Consider the following 13,554-nt stretch of genomic DNA (forward strand, 5'->3'; position numbering starts at 1 on the left):
TGCATTGGCTAAATTTTTCCTGGTGTTATTATCAATGTGGATGAAGTTGACAAGTCTTTCACTTGGCCAGTTAGAAATTTGATCAATGTACCTTAAGATCACATAGTTGATCTTTTTGACTCACATCAGGTGTTGAATATACTGATAATCCAAATACTTAGATTTTAAAACATCGCCGTTGATTGATTGCAAAACTTTTCTTGCAATCAATATGATTAATTCATCACATGTGTTCTTTGAGAGGAAGTTTGTTTTTCCAGAACCGCTGTCACTATAAATTTTTGATGTGCCTGGCCAATAAAGAATCAAAATCTGCAATCGAATCAAGCAGATTAAAGAAATTCCTGTTTCTTTCAGACCCAAATTTGAATTAAATTTTTTTTACACAATTACTTTCTAATAAAAATGCACTTTCCGAAAATTCAAATTTTTTTTGCGATTCGATTTTTGGCCCCCGTTTTTTTGCGGCGCCCTTAGACCATGGCCTATTCTGCCTGTCTGTAAATCCTCTTGGGGGGATCCTCGGCCTGTCTATAAATCCTCCGGGGGGATCCTCGGACTGTCTGTAAATTCTCTAAAGGCTCTGTATATATATATATATATATATATATATATATATATATATATATATATATATATATATATATATATATATATATATATATATATATATATATATATATATATATATATATATATATATATATATATATATATATATATGTATGCATCATGTATACATTATAACCTAATGAACCATGGCTTACTATATAACAGGCCTTGCCAACGCGCGGCTTGCGTAAAAAACTGGAGGCAAGATTAAAAATATTACTTTGCAGTAGTTTACATTTTCAGTTAGGTGATTTTCGCATGAATATAATATTTGTATGATATATCTACTAAAAATAACTTATAAAAAGTAAAAAGATGAATTTATTAGTCTTTTTTTTTTTTAATTTTGTTTATAACTAACATTGTAATATAACTAACGAATAACATTTATAAAAATTTTAAATTAACTTAAATGTATCTAAAACTAATTATGTTTAAACAATTTAGTATATATAGATTCATATTTTGCTATAATTTCATATTAGCATTTACCACAAAATTTATTAATGGGTTTTTTAAGTATTAAATATAAATTTTTGAGAAAAAAGAGATAAAATCTTTAGAGAATAAAAAGTAAATACAAGCTTTTTAGATATTTTACTAAACACTCTTTTACAGTTTTTGTTAAAAACGTTGCAAAAATTTTACTTTGCGTTGAGTTTTATTAACTTCTGCTTTGGCTCCTTGTGGGAACGAGGTGAATAGAGTCGACAATAATTATTAAATAAAATATTTGTCATTGTTAATCCATGATGTCTTTGCATACCTAAGGAATAAAATTCTGATAGCATCATAAGGAGGTTACACAGTGATGACCGACAAGTGTCATTATATACTTCATAAAAAAGAATGTAACAGTAAGTTGCCCATTGACAGACTTTGTCACCAGGAATTGTTAAACCTCCTCGATTTATGTCCTTTACAAAATTTCCATAGGCTCTATAAAAATAAAAGGTGTCATCTGGATTTTCATCTTCACGAATAATGTACCCAGCAATATAAACTAATGACATTTTAATATCAACAGTCAATGAATCACACAGAGCAGGTAAATTGTCAATAACGTTGCAAATACCCTCGCTTGGTAAAAATTTACATTTTGGACAAGAGTGATCTGAACCAAGATTGGCTAACAAATCTGAACTTTTCTCAAACTTTAATAGCAACTTAGTACGATATATAGTTACTTTTTCAAGAACTTGTTGAACGGAAATAAAATAAGTAAGCCTTGTCTTAATTTTCCAAAGAGCCTTTCTAATGGATCTGTTGTAAAGTTGCCTAATAATACATACTGATAAGTTGTATCTAAAAGATATTTTGACAACTGAACCAAACCATAACAGGTCTGAGCTAAACAATTAGCAGTGTCTCTTGTTAGTAATTTGACTCTTTTTCCTTTTTCTATTTTTTTCATTTGTATTGCAAAATCACCCATTGCAGAAAGTTTGCTTAAATTGTCATCATTAGCAGAAGCAATAGCAGCTCGATTAGAATCTTTCAAACAAATGTCTGCATATGGACTGTGAACATTACAAATTTTCCAAAATTCAACGACTTTAGAGATAAAAATAATCGTCCCTTCATTTTCACGCAGGTCTAGATGACTTTTTAATGCTGACAATGTTTCATCGCAAAACACTTGCAGACAATAACTTTTTGTCTTTCAATTGGGTTTGGATAAACAAAAACTTCTGTTAATTTAGACATTTTGACAATGTTTTTTGTTTCAAGCTTATACAAGTTAATAATATCAACCCACCGTGCTATTTTTTTTTCTCCATCAATATAAAATTCAAGTTCTTGAGTTTTTTCTGTGATCCAGTTATTACGTATACTTTTTAATAAATGAACATAATCAAATAAAAGAAAAATATTATCTTTAGTACACCATGCTTCTTTTTTTTCAAAAAAGTTATAAAACTTCTGATTGACTCTGTTACCATCACAGACAATAGCAACAACATTGCCCCCATTATTTTTAATTGCATCAAGAATCAGGGTTGTCTGTTCAAAAAGAAACTCAGCATCAAGTTCTCTGACTGGTAACATTTTGTAAAGAAATTTTGGTCCATTAAACAATGTTACAACCAAAAAGCTCAGTACTGTGTTTGCTAAGAGATGAGGTTTGTTAACTGATTTACCAAATACTATGCCACCATGATACTGCAACATTGGTTTAACATAAACCTCATCAAGAAGTAAAATGCATGTTTTTTGTCTATCATCTTTAAGATTAGAGAAAATATGTCTGATATAAGTGGTATCATCTAAAGATTTACATTTAGATGTAATTCTTCCTAAAGTACGTAAACTTGGAAGTTCAAAATCTTCTCTGATGTGATTGTAAGCTGATCGTGAAAGAGAAAAATACTCAAATGCTCGCACAATTGTTTCTTTTGGATACTTTTTTCCCCCAATACATGTTTTATTCATTGACAAAATTTGTTGATATACAACTCCTTTTTTGGGTGTTATTTCACAACAATTTAAAAATCTTAATGCTTCTTGGATATGAGAAAATTTGTTCATAATATAAACTCGGTTAGATGATAAAGTCATAACACTAATTTTAACTCCACAATGAAATGCTTCAAAAGTGAGATCTTTATATATGCAAAGAAGAAATCTAGCAATAGCACTTTCCTTTAAAAAGTCTGAAGACTGAATATATAATATATCATTGCATAAATAATTAATAATAGCAAAATTAAATTCATTAGTTTTTAACTTTTCATATAAAACATTAATACTTTCTATTTTTTCTTGTGAATTAAATATTGCTAACTCGTCCTCTTCTTGCCAGCGAACACTATTAAGACTTTTTGATGTTTTTCTAAGTGGCATGGGTACAGTAGAAACTAAGCTTGGCTTTATACAATCAAATACTGACGGAGCATCACGAGGTCTCAGCTTTCCATAATCAGTAACAGTTGAATAATTTTTTGGCCAATGTCTTTCACATACTACGGTGTTATTAGTATCAGGAACATTATCTCTTGGTATTATAACAATCCAACGTTTTCGTTCTTCGATGTTTCTTGGAAGTCTAAATGTTTTAACTCTATTCTGAGGATTATAATTGCCATTGCAATTTGTTACACAACATCGACGAACCATTTTTTAAATACTAAATTAAATCCTTTGCTTAATCCTTCACCTCTCAACTAACTTTTTTTTTTTAATTTGGAAGTTAGTTAAAATGATTACGGGAGTTTGGTTATTGTAAATTTTATGAAAATATTAAACTTATGTATATATATATATATATATATATATTCAAATTAAATTAATTTTATTAAAAAAAAATTTAAATGAAAATTATTTTGTTAATTTTATAATAATTATTTATTAATGTTTTATAATTATTATTGTTACAAAAAAAAACCACCCCGTATTTATTTTGTAAAACTGCTTGTTAGTTTTTTAAATATTAAACTATCTTGCCTCCAGTTTTTTACGCTAGCCGCGCGTTGGCAAGGCCTGTTATATAGTAAGCCATGTAATGAACACATAATGTATATATAAATAATTATATAAACAACCCACGACGGAACAATCATCAAATTAAATGAAACAACACATGAACGAGACCAAGTTATCAACATATGTAATAATCTGAATAATTATATATACTATCCATGATAGAACAATCATTAAATTGAATGAAAAACCTGAAATGGAAAACCCACATCACAACGATAACCAATAAAGCTTACTCAAAACTAGGTACTATAAAGAAGACATTCATATTCTGACAAACTGACTCGTTTACTAAACTATATACAACTTATGATAGACCTGAATTTTGAAATTTTGTGCACCAGTTTGGAATCCACATTTAAAAAATGAAATAAAAATACTTGAAAAGAGTTCAGCAAAAAGCCACAAATCTTGTACCAGGTTTAAATCACAACTCATATAAAAGCGTTAATTGAGCTTAGGGTTAGAAAGTCTCGAAACCAGAAGAATTAGAGGGGACGTTATCCAATATTTTAAAATAAAAATTTATTTAAACAAAGTAAACTGGTGTCATCCAATTTCAAAAACATTTTCTTTAAATCTAAAAGGTTCATCTTTAAATATCAGAGAAGAGCCTCACAAAGATAGTGCCTTATTGGGACAATTTACCAAATAACTTAATAACTCATGATACAAAAATCCAATGATCTTACTATATAGTAAGAGCATTCGATTTTTGTATCATAAAAATATTTAATATCTGGGTCGGAGTTTTTGTGTAATGAAAAAATTTCGTTTCAAATTAAAGAGTTTAGTTTAGACAAATCACTTATTAAAATAATGATTAGTTATAAAAAATAAATTTAATATCCTTTTTCTACAGAAAAATTTTTTATCACACTCTCCTTCAAGATGCAATTATTTGACCTCAACTTTTAACCCTTAACCTACCACAACTTTTTTCGTTATTCGATCGCTTCTTAAGCCAAATCCTCATAACGTGTATCCCAGTTCCTCGCAAGTTTTTTTTAGCGTTGTGTATTTTTGTTTTGTCTTGAAAATTTAATAATTTTAGAACAATAGTTCTTGGTTTCTTTTCTTCTTTAGGTTGGCCTATTCTATGAGCTCTTTCTATAATAATGCCATTGTTAATTTTAAGTTGTTTTTTGAACATTTCCATTACTACATTTTTGCACTCAGCCCAATTTTCAGTTGGTTTTTCATACATTTTGTCTATTTTTAAATTATTCCTTTAAGACCGGTTCTCCAAATCTAATGTCTTTTTATTTAAATTGTTTATTTCTTTTTCATAACGCTTCGTGATCTGATTTAATTTTTCCATGATGCTTATTTCTTGAAAGTTAAGACATTTTTTAATATCGCGTAGGTCGTTTTCTATGCTCAAGACCTTAGATTTGTTAGTGTCTACTTCTTTTTCAACTTTATTTAATTGATTAGTGACTATTTTTAAATTTGTACTAATTATACCAGTGAAATTTTTTTCCTGATCTTCTACTTTTTTTTTGTTCTTCGAGTTTGTTTGTAATTAATTTCTCGATATTTTTTAATGTAATTTTCATTATTTATTCTTTTACTTTATTATGATTAAGTTTATTTTTCTTTTATCAAATTCAAATCAGACACATATTTGTTTAAATTTACAAAAAAAAAAAAAAAAAAAACAACAACTATCAGAAAACAACAACTTTACGACCAGAATACAACAACCAGAAAACGACAACTTTCAAACAACTTTCAACAACTGAATACGTTGAATTATGAATATATTGATTATGTTCTTTATATGTTTTTCTTTGGTGATTGCTTAGATATCCACGGATTAAAACCTTAGCTTCTAGGCAAAACATTTGAAAAAAATATACCTTGCATTGAATTCAATGTTTCAAGGGCATACACGAGCTTTCTTGCTGAAATAAAAAAATACCAGTGTTTACTTAATATAACAAAATTCGTCCTTATAATGACTCTGAGAAAAAAAAGTTTTCATTCCATTTAATTAATGCAAAGCAGCTTAATCCAATATTGTTTCCCAAGAGTTTTGATTTCGTTACTGGTGAAACTGTAAGTTACGCAAGAAGCTGTAACAATGATTTAAAGAAAAAGGGAAATGAATAAAAATGTACTAAAAATTTTCGCGGTCACTATACTTTATTGCTAATGAACTGGGAACAACTTAATAACTACAAAGACGCAAATAAAACTTATAAACATTTTATCTTTGAGTTCAGTAATGCTTAAGAAAAAGCATTTACAAAGCAAAAAAAAAGGCATGCGTCGTTCCGATATATAAAAGCGGAGATAGCGCATAACGTACAACAGACTTTTTTCATACCTTCAAAATCACAATATTCTTTTTAATAACCAACACGGATTTAAAAAAGACCATTTAACTGAGCATGCATTGATAAAGTTTGATAACGAAATTTTGTATGGGTTTGACAAAAATTAATATTCACTTCGAGTATTTATCGATTTGCCAAAGGCGATCGATGCAGTGAATCACGAGATCCTTTATACAATCTCAGCAATAGTGGTATAAAAAAGAAAAATATAAAATGGCTTAATTCCTATCTAAACAATTGGAAACAAGCTTCATATTACAATAAAACTTTCACTTCTCTCGAAGCCATAACTTGAGGCGTTTCCCAGGGATCTATTGTAGGTCCTTTGCTTTTTCTCGTCTATATTAACGACATATTTTTATCTTCTCGCAATTTGAATTTTATTCTTTTTGCAGATGACACCCAAGCGTTCTACACCCACTCAAATATTAAAACTATTTTTAACACAGTAAATCAGGAGCTTAAAGAGCTAGGCGATTGGTTGAAGGCCAACAAACTTTCCTTGAACATTGAAAAAAGCAAATAAATTCTTTTTACCATTAAAACTTCCATATATTTTAATTGAAACAAAAGTAAAAGGGCATTTTCTGTGAAGTTTCCACGAGTCATACTAGATAAACATATTAGATGAACATATTAGATGAACATACTAAATGAACATACTAGATGAACATATTAGATGACATACTAAATGAACATACTTAATGAACATATTAGCTGGAAAGAGCATATCAAGTTGTTAGAAAATAAAATATCTAAAAGCGTTTGGATTATGCATAAAACTAAGTATATTTTAAATAAAGTAAAACTAAGTATATTTTAAATGTCTGAAAAGTTTATACTTTGCATTTGTTCATAGCTAAATTAGCTACTGCAATGTTGCCTTGGCAAGTACTTACCAATTAAAACTAACCTTAGTCTATAAAAAAAAAAGCATGCCGCGTAGTCACAAATGGATATGCTATTACTAAACAGATAATAAAAGAACTGAGAGTTCTTAATATTTATGAATAAAACATCTATAGCATCCTTCAAACATCTATAGCATCCTTCTTTACGTTTAAATTAAAAAATAATTGGATTCCAAAAATATTTCATAATTACTTCCAACTTATTGATCATAAATACCAAACAAAACAATCTAAGCAGAACTACTATATTCCAAAAATGCCTTCGAGACATTTTTGGAATATAGTAGTTCTGCTTAGATTAATATAGTAGTTCAATCTTATAGTAGTTCAATCTAAATTCTTAATTTTCCAACTTCTCAAAATTTTAGAAAAGGAACACAATTGTGGAACTCATTTCTCACAAATAAGTTTAAAACGATAAACTCTTTACAACATTTTAAATGCGTTGTAAAACAACAGTTACCTGATCTCAAAATTACTGAAACAATCTCTAATTTTTAAAAAACCTTTACGCGTCTTGAAACTTTTTCTTCATTTACACAATAGCTGGAAATGTTTATAATTATATTTATAAAAATGCATTTAATTGTATTTATATTTATAAAGATACACTTGGCTATTTTAATTGTACGAGTTTTATATATTTAATATGATCAAATATATATTTTTATTTATATGCTATAAATATCTTATAAGTTGTATTTATCTTATATTTAATTGATATTGATTGTAAAATATAATTGAAATTAAGATAATAAGACCATCGTCTTCTGCTTGCTTCAGTCAATTTTTTACGTTAACAATTTTGTAAAAAATTTTAAGTTGACGAAAAAGATTATATATCTATCTATCTATTGATCTCAACATAATTGGAGTCGCCACACCGTGCTAGCTAGTTGAAACAAATGGTCCAGCTAAAAATTGTAGAATTTATCTCGACCAAGGATGTTCCGATAAAGCAAGAAAAGATATCGCCAATACTATTTTTGGACTCTGCAATAAGGAATGGAATTGAAAGCGCTTTATGACGAAAATGAAGTCAGAGCAAACGGAGGCTACTTAAAAAAAATCAATACCAGGCTATATTGTCGTTAAACAAGATGTAAAAGATTTAACTGAAAGATACTTGCCCGTTGGTCTTCTTGTTCTAGAAAGAATAAAAAGACGTCTGTATATATCTGTTATAGCTCTTGGAGGTAATGCTATAGAAGTCAAAACTGACGCAGCCTACGTTCCTGCTGAGCATAAAAAAAGGGCATTTCTTAAATCTGTGTGATTTAAGTTTGCTGAAGGGGTTTTTGGTGGGATGTAGTAGGCGCATCAAAAATGACAGAAAAAGCATTATCAATAATTGAAAATCAATAAATTTCGATGAAACTCCACTTGCATTTCAATCCATTCCAATCCCAGTATGCGAAAGAACTATTCTTTCAAACAAAAAGACTACTGAAAAAGAAAATTTGGACGAGGTAGACGCTTCAATGCCAGCGCGATGTGTTTAATCAGTTTATAATCTTATTGATTTAATATCTGAATTTAAATCAAACTGTATGATTCAAGGCCCTTTAGCTATCGAAGCTGCTGTACCAGGAGCAGATAAAACTTATCTCATTAAAAAATAGCTTGATCGCGCTAATCAAAAAGATAACGTTGTTATTGTTTGCTTCTATCCATACTAATGTTTTATATCATACTTACGTGCATACATATCATGTGTATGTTTTCTTTAAGTCACCGTCAAGTATGCTATTACATATATGACTTTTTACATGATTTTGTTCTCATTCTTTTTTTGTTTTTATTTATGTTTATTGTAATTTCTAACAAAATAAATATTTAGTAAAATTGTTCAGAAAATAGATAAAAGAGCTGTATGAACCAATAAATAAAACTAGTAACTAACAATGTAGTCGCATCTATATCTGATTATACTTTATTTCAAACCGAATTTAAATGTATTTCAATCATCTGTTCTTACCGCTTTTTTATGTAATTTTTGCACTAAAGTGCCAAAAGAATTTTATTAAGTACATTCTATATGTAAAACGGTTTCAAACCATTTCGTATTATTTATAGCGAAAACTAAAGTCTTTAAATAATGTATAAAATATCATTTCTAAAAGAAAATTATTTTGCTCTGCCGACAAAGATAACTCAACTCATTTATTGCCGACTAGGATTTAACGGGGTTTTTTTTGTATTATTATATGTATTTTGTATTATTTATTATATATGTATTTTGTAGTATTTTGTAAATTGAATTATAAATTTTTTTTTGTAAAAACTTTTTTGATGTTTAGTATTACACGATTATCAAAACAAAGGGTTGAGGTAAATAAACATAGGGTTGAGGTAAATAAACAAAGTGTTGAGGTAAATAAACAGAGTGTTGAGGTAAATAAACAAAGAGTTGAGGTAAATAAACAAAGTGTTGAGGTAAATAAACAAAGTGTTGAGGTAAATAAACAAAGGGTTGAGGTAATTAAACAAAGGGTTGAGGAGCTTGTTTAATCTTAATTCTTATGTTGAAAGTTAACGAAAAAATTTCATTTTTATGCAAAAAAAAAAGTTGAAAACGGCGCGAAGGATGGTGTGTGTTTGGGTATGTATCACCTCACCACCCCTCCTCCCCGCCTCATCCAATAAATTTTTATACCATCAGTTGGAAAATTTGTATCTTTTTGTACCCTCAGTCGGCAAATTGAAACCTTTTTTAGATTCAGTCAACAAAATGGAACTTGCACTATTTATCTCTTTCAATTTAAGTCGGTAAATTTGGGAATTAAAGTCCTGTTAAATATGGCATATTAATTAATAGTATTTCAATTGAAAATTTTGGATTAAAATAGTTAATGTGTCCACTCTACTTTTAGAGGTATTGAACTTTTTTAAGTTTATAAATTTTATTTATCTTTTTAAAGTAAAGTAAAATTGGTTGTAGGTTATACATTATATTTTTTTTGAATTTGAAAAAATTTAAATAGTGTTTATTATAAATATAATGATTAAAAACTATTTTTTGAAAAAATTTAGTGCTAAATATTGGTCCTATCTAGCTATTACATAAAACTTTTAACAATAAACAATAAACATAATTAACAATTTAAAAATAAATCGTAATAAAAAAATAATTCTCAAACAAGATCGTAGATGCACCATTAGAGCCAAGGTGCATCTCAGATCTGACGGCACGTCTACGCTCTGATGATGTACCTAACTTTTTAAAGACATCTTCACCCACCTTTTTAAAAACATCTGCCGATGTCTTCAAAAAGGATGTAAGTTATAGTATTAAAAATGTAATTTTTAAAATGTTTCAATAAAAAATGACAATTTAAATAAAATTTTAGAGAGGTTTGAAGTGTATTTAAAGAGGAAGTTACATTGTGCTGTGCTGAATAATGATAGTGTTAGTGTGTTTGTGTGTTAGTGTGTGTGGTTTAATTTACATAAATAAATAAAAATACATGTTTCGATACAATAATTTAATACAAAGTGCGATTAAAACATGTGACACTTAAACCATTCTGTTCTAATTATCTGTAATTCGATTTTTCTTTGCTTCTATGGAACGAGTTAAATAAACAATAACTTAATAAAAAATTTATTTCTAAATTAAATCTTGACATTTGATCGTTCATTTGATTTGAAATTTAAAACCATGCTAACAGCTTGATTGACACCTTTTTACATTTTTAAATTTATATGTAAATTGCAATTTTTTACATTTTTTACTTTTTACATTTATACGCAAATTATATTTTTTTAAATTTTTTACTTTTTACATTTAACTTTAAGTTTATACGCAAATTGTAAACTTATTATCAATAACTAGCGAGTCTAATCTAATTAAAACGCTAATCAATATTTTGTGTTGTTACCCAGTGGGCACAGTACGTTTTTAAAACGTTCTTTGGACGTTTTTATTAGGTTTAAACCTTATAAAAACGTCTAAAAAACGTTTTAAAAACGTTTTAAAAACGTACCGTGCCCACTGGGTAAAATCAGAGTTGATAATGCCGCCCTGCGGTAAAGTAGCTTTCTACCAAAAGGTCAACGATTAAGGGAGGTGAAAGCTGTTGGCGGCAGCCTCCCAATCAATTTTTAGCGGCAAAATGTTCTTTCTTACGCCTCCAGTAGCTTCTGCCCTTCTATTGGCGGCTGCAAGCAGAGTTATTAGGGTGGTGGTAGCCATTGATGACCGCCTCCAGAAAAAATTGCTTTTGCCTCCCAACTGGCTGCGGCCACCAAATTGGAGGCGGAAACATTTGCTTGCAGCCGACAGATGTAATGAAAAACAATTGCTCATTTGCTTTAAAGCAATTAAATATAAATATTTAATTGATTTGCAAAATTTTTGAGTATTTAAAAAAATTATAATTTTTTTTTTAAACTAATAAATTAAGTAGAATAAATTAGTAGTTTTATTATTCAAAACAAAAGCTAAAAGCTGGAAAATTTACTTCCTTGCCGTTGGCGAATAAATCTTTTTAACAAAAAAAAAAAAAAAATTATATAAAGTAATTAAACTAAGTAAGTAAAAAGTCGACATGCTACAAGTTATACGTATTTTATCATTTGCCACAACGTTAAATACATATTTTTAATAATTGGATATCGTAAAAGTTATCGAAAATATATCTGCTAATGTTTATTAAAAATTTGCGACCACGCTGTATTACGCTCATAGTTTTGCCGAATTACAACAAAACAAAAAAATTTAAATATATATACTTTTATAAATATTATTTATACTTTACGCTATATTTTCAAAACGTTTTAAAATATAGACTCACCTACTTTTACACGTTTTAAAGTTTTAAGCGATTAAAAGTTTAAAACGTTTAAAAGTTAAAAATTTATTCGAAAGACCTAGAAAAACAACCGCTCTGACGAAATTAAAAGTTTTTTTTCAAAATTTTTTTTAAATAGTCAATAAATCATATAAAACAAAACTTACATGTCAAATATTTAACATTTGTTATCAGTTAATTTTTTAATTTCTCGTTAACTTAAAGACAAACGTGCAATTATTTTTATTACATCCGGCTGGAGGCAAATAATTCTGCCTCTAATTTGGCGGCAGCAGCCAGCTGGGAGGCAGAAGCTATTGAAGGCGGCCTCCAAATGGTTTTGCCTCCAAAAATTCTTTTGGAGGCGGCCACCATTGGCTTCCGCCTCTCTATTGGCGTCGGCCTTCAAAACATTTTGCCTCCAAAAAAAAACTCTGACTGCGGCCGCCAATAGAAAGGCGGAAGCCACTGGTAGCGGAATAATGGAAATTTTGCCGCTAAAAATTAATTGGTAGGCAACCGTTGTCTGTAACGGATGAAAAGTGGAGGCGAGAATGTTTACGACGTGTAATGATGATATTTATTAAAATATCATCATTACACATAAAAGAACCTGTGGCACGAAATTTTGGTGTTGAAATAAAGATATTTAAAAAAAAAAAAACATTTATTGGCTAGCAGTCCGTTCCATTTTTGTTCGGAAAACAGTTCAACAAAACATTTATTTTTGACTTCATTTTAAAGATACCATTTTTGTGTAATATAAGCATGATCAAATTACCCATGCGTTTTTCTTTGAAAGTACTTTAAAGTTCTAAAACTGCAGTGGTTTTAATTGCTTTTTAAATAAAAAAAAAACGTAGTAACAAAAATTTTAATATTTTAACAATATTAAATATCTTTCTTTATTTCAAATTCAAAAAAATTTTTTATTTTGTTTAAAGGTTTGAGTTAAAATTAAAAAAAACGATTTGATTTTTTTGCGTAAACAAAGTATTGTTTCTATAAAATGAGGCCTAAAATTTGATCTTCTAATGGTTTTGTTAAAAACAAATCATAATATTCCCCAAAACAGTTCTAATTGTCAGGTTTGCATTTCTTTTCTTAAATAATATTATTTTTTTGAGTTATTTTAAAGTGCTCATACTATCAAGTGGTCTGGATAATATTATCAAGTAGTCTAAGCAATATGAGAACTGTCGCTATTTAAAACCTTCGTGTTATTAAGAAAATAATTTCGGTGCACAAATATCTTGTGCACCGAAATTATTTTGTGATATCTCAGTGTATCATGAGCAGTGATCCCTAAAAATTGCTTGTTCGCAAAAATTGTGGATCCAGCATAATTATTTTTGAAAGTATTCAAATTTTACTTAAGTTGCTCAATACACCATATGAGCTATTCAACGTGATAAA

The sequence above is a fragment of the Hydra vulgaris genome, chromosome 02, assembly GCF_038396675.1.
Source record: "Hydra vulgaris chromosome 02, alternate assembly HydraT2T_AEP".
NCBI lineage: Eukaryota > Metazoa > Cnidaria > Hydrozoa > Anthoathecata > Hydridae > Hydra > Hydra vulgaris.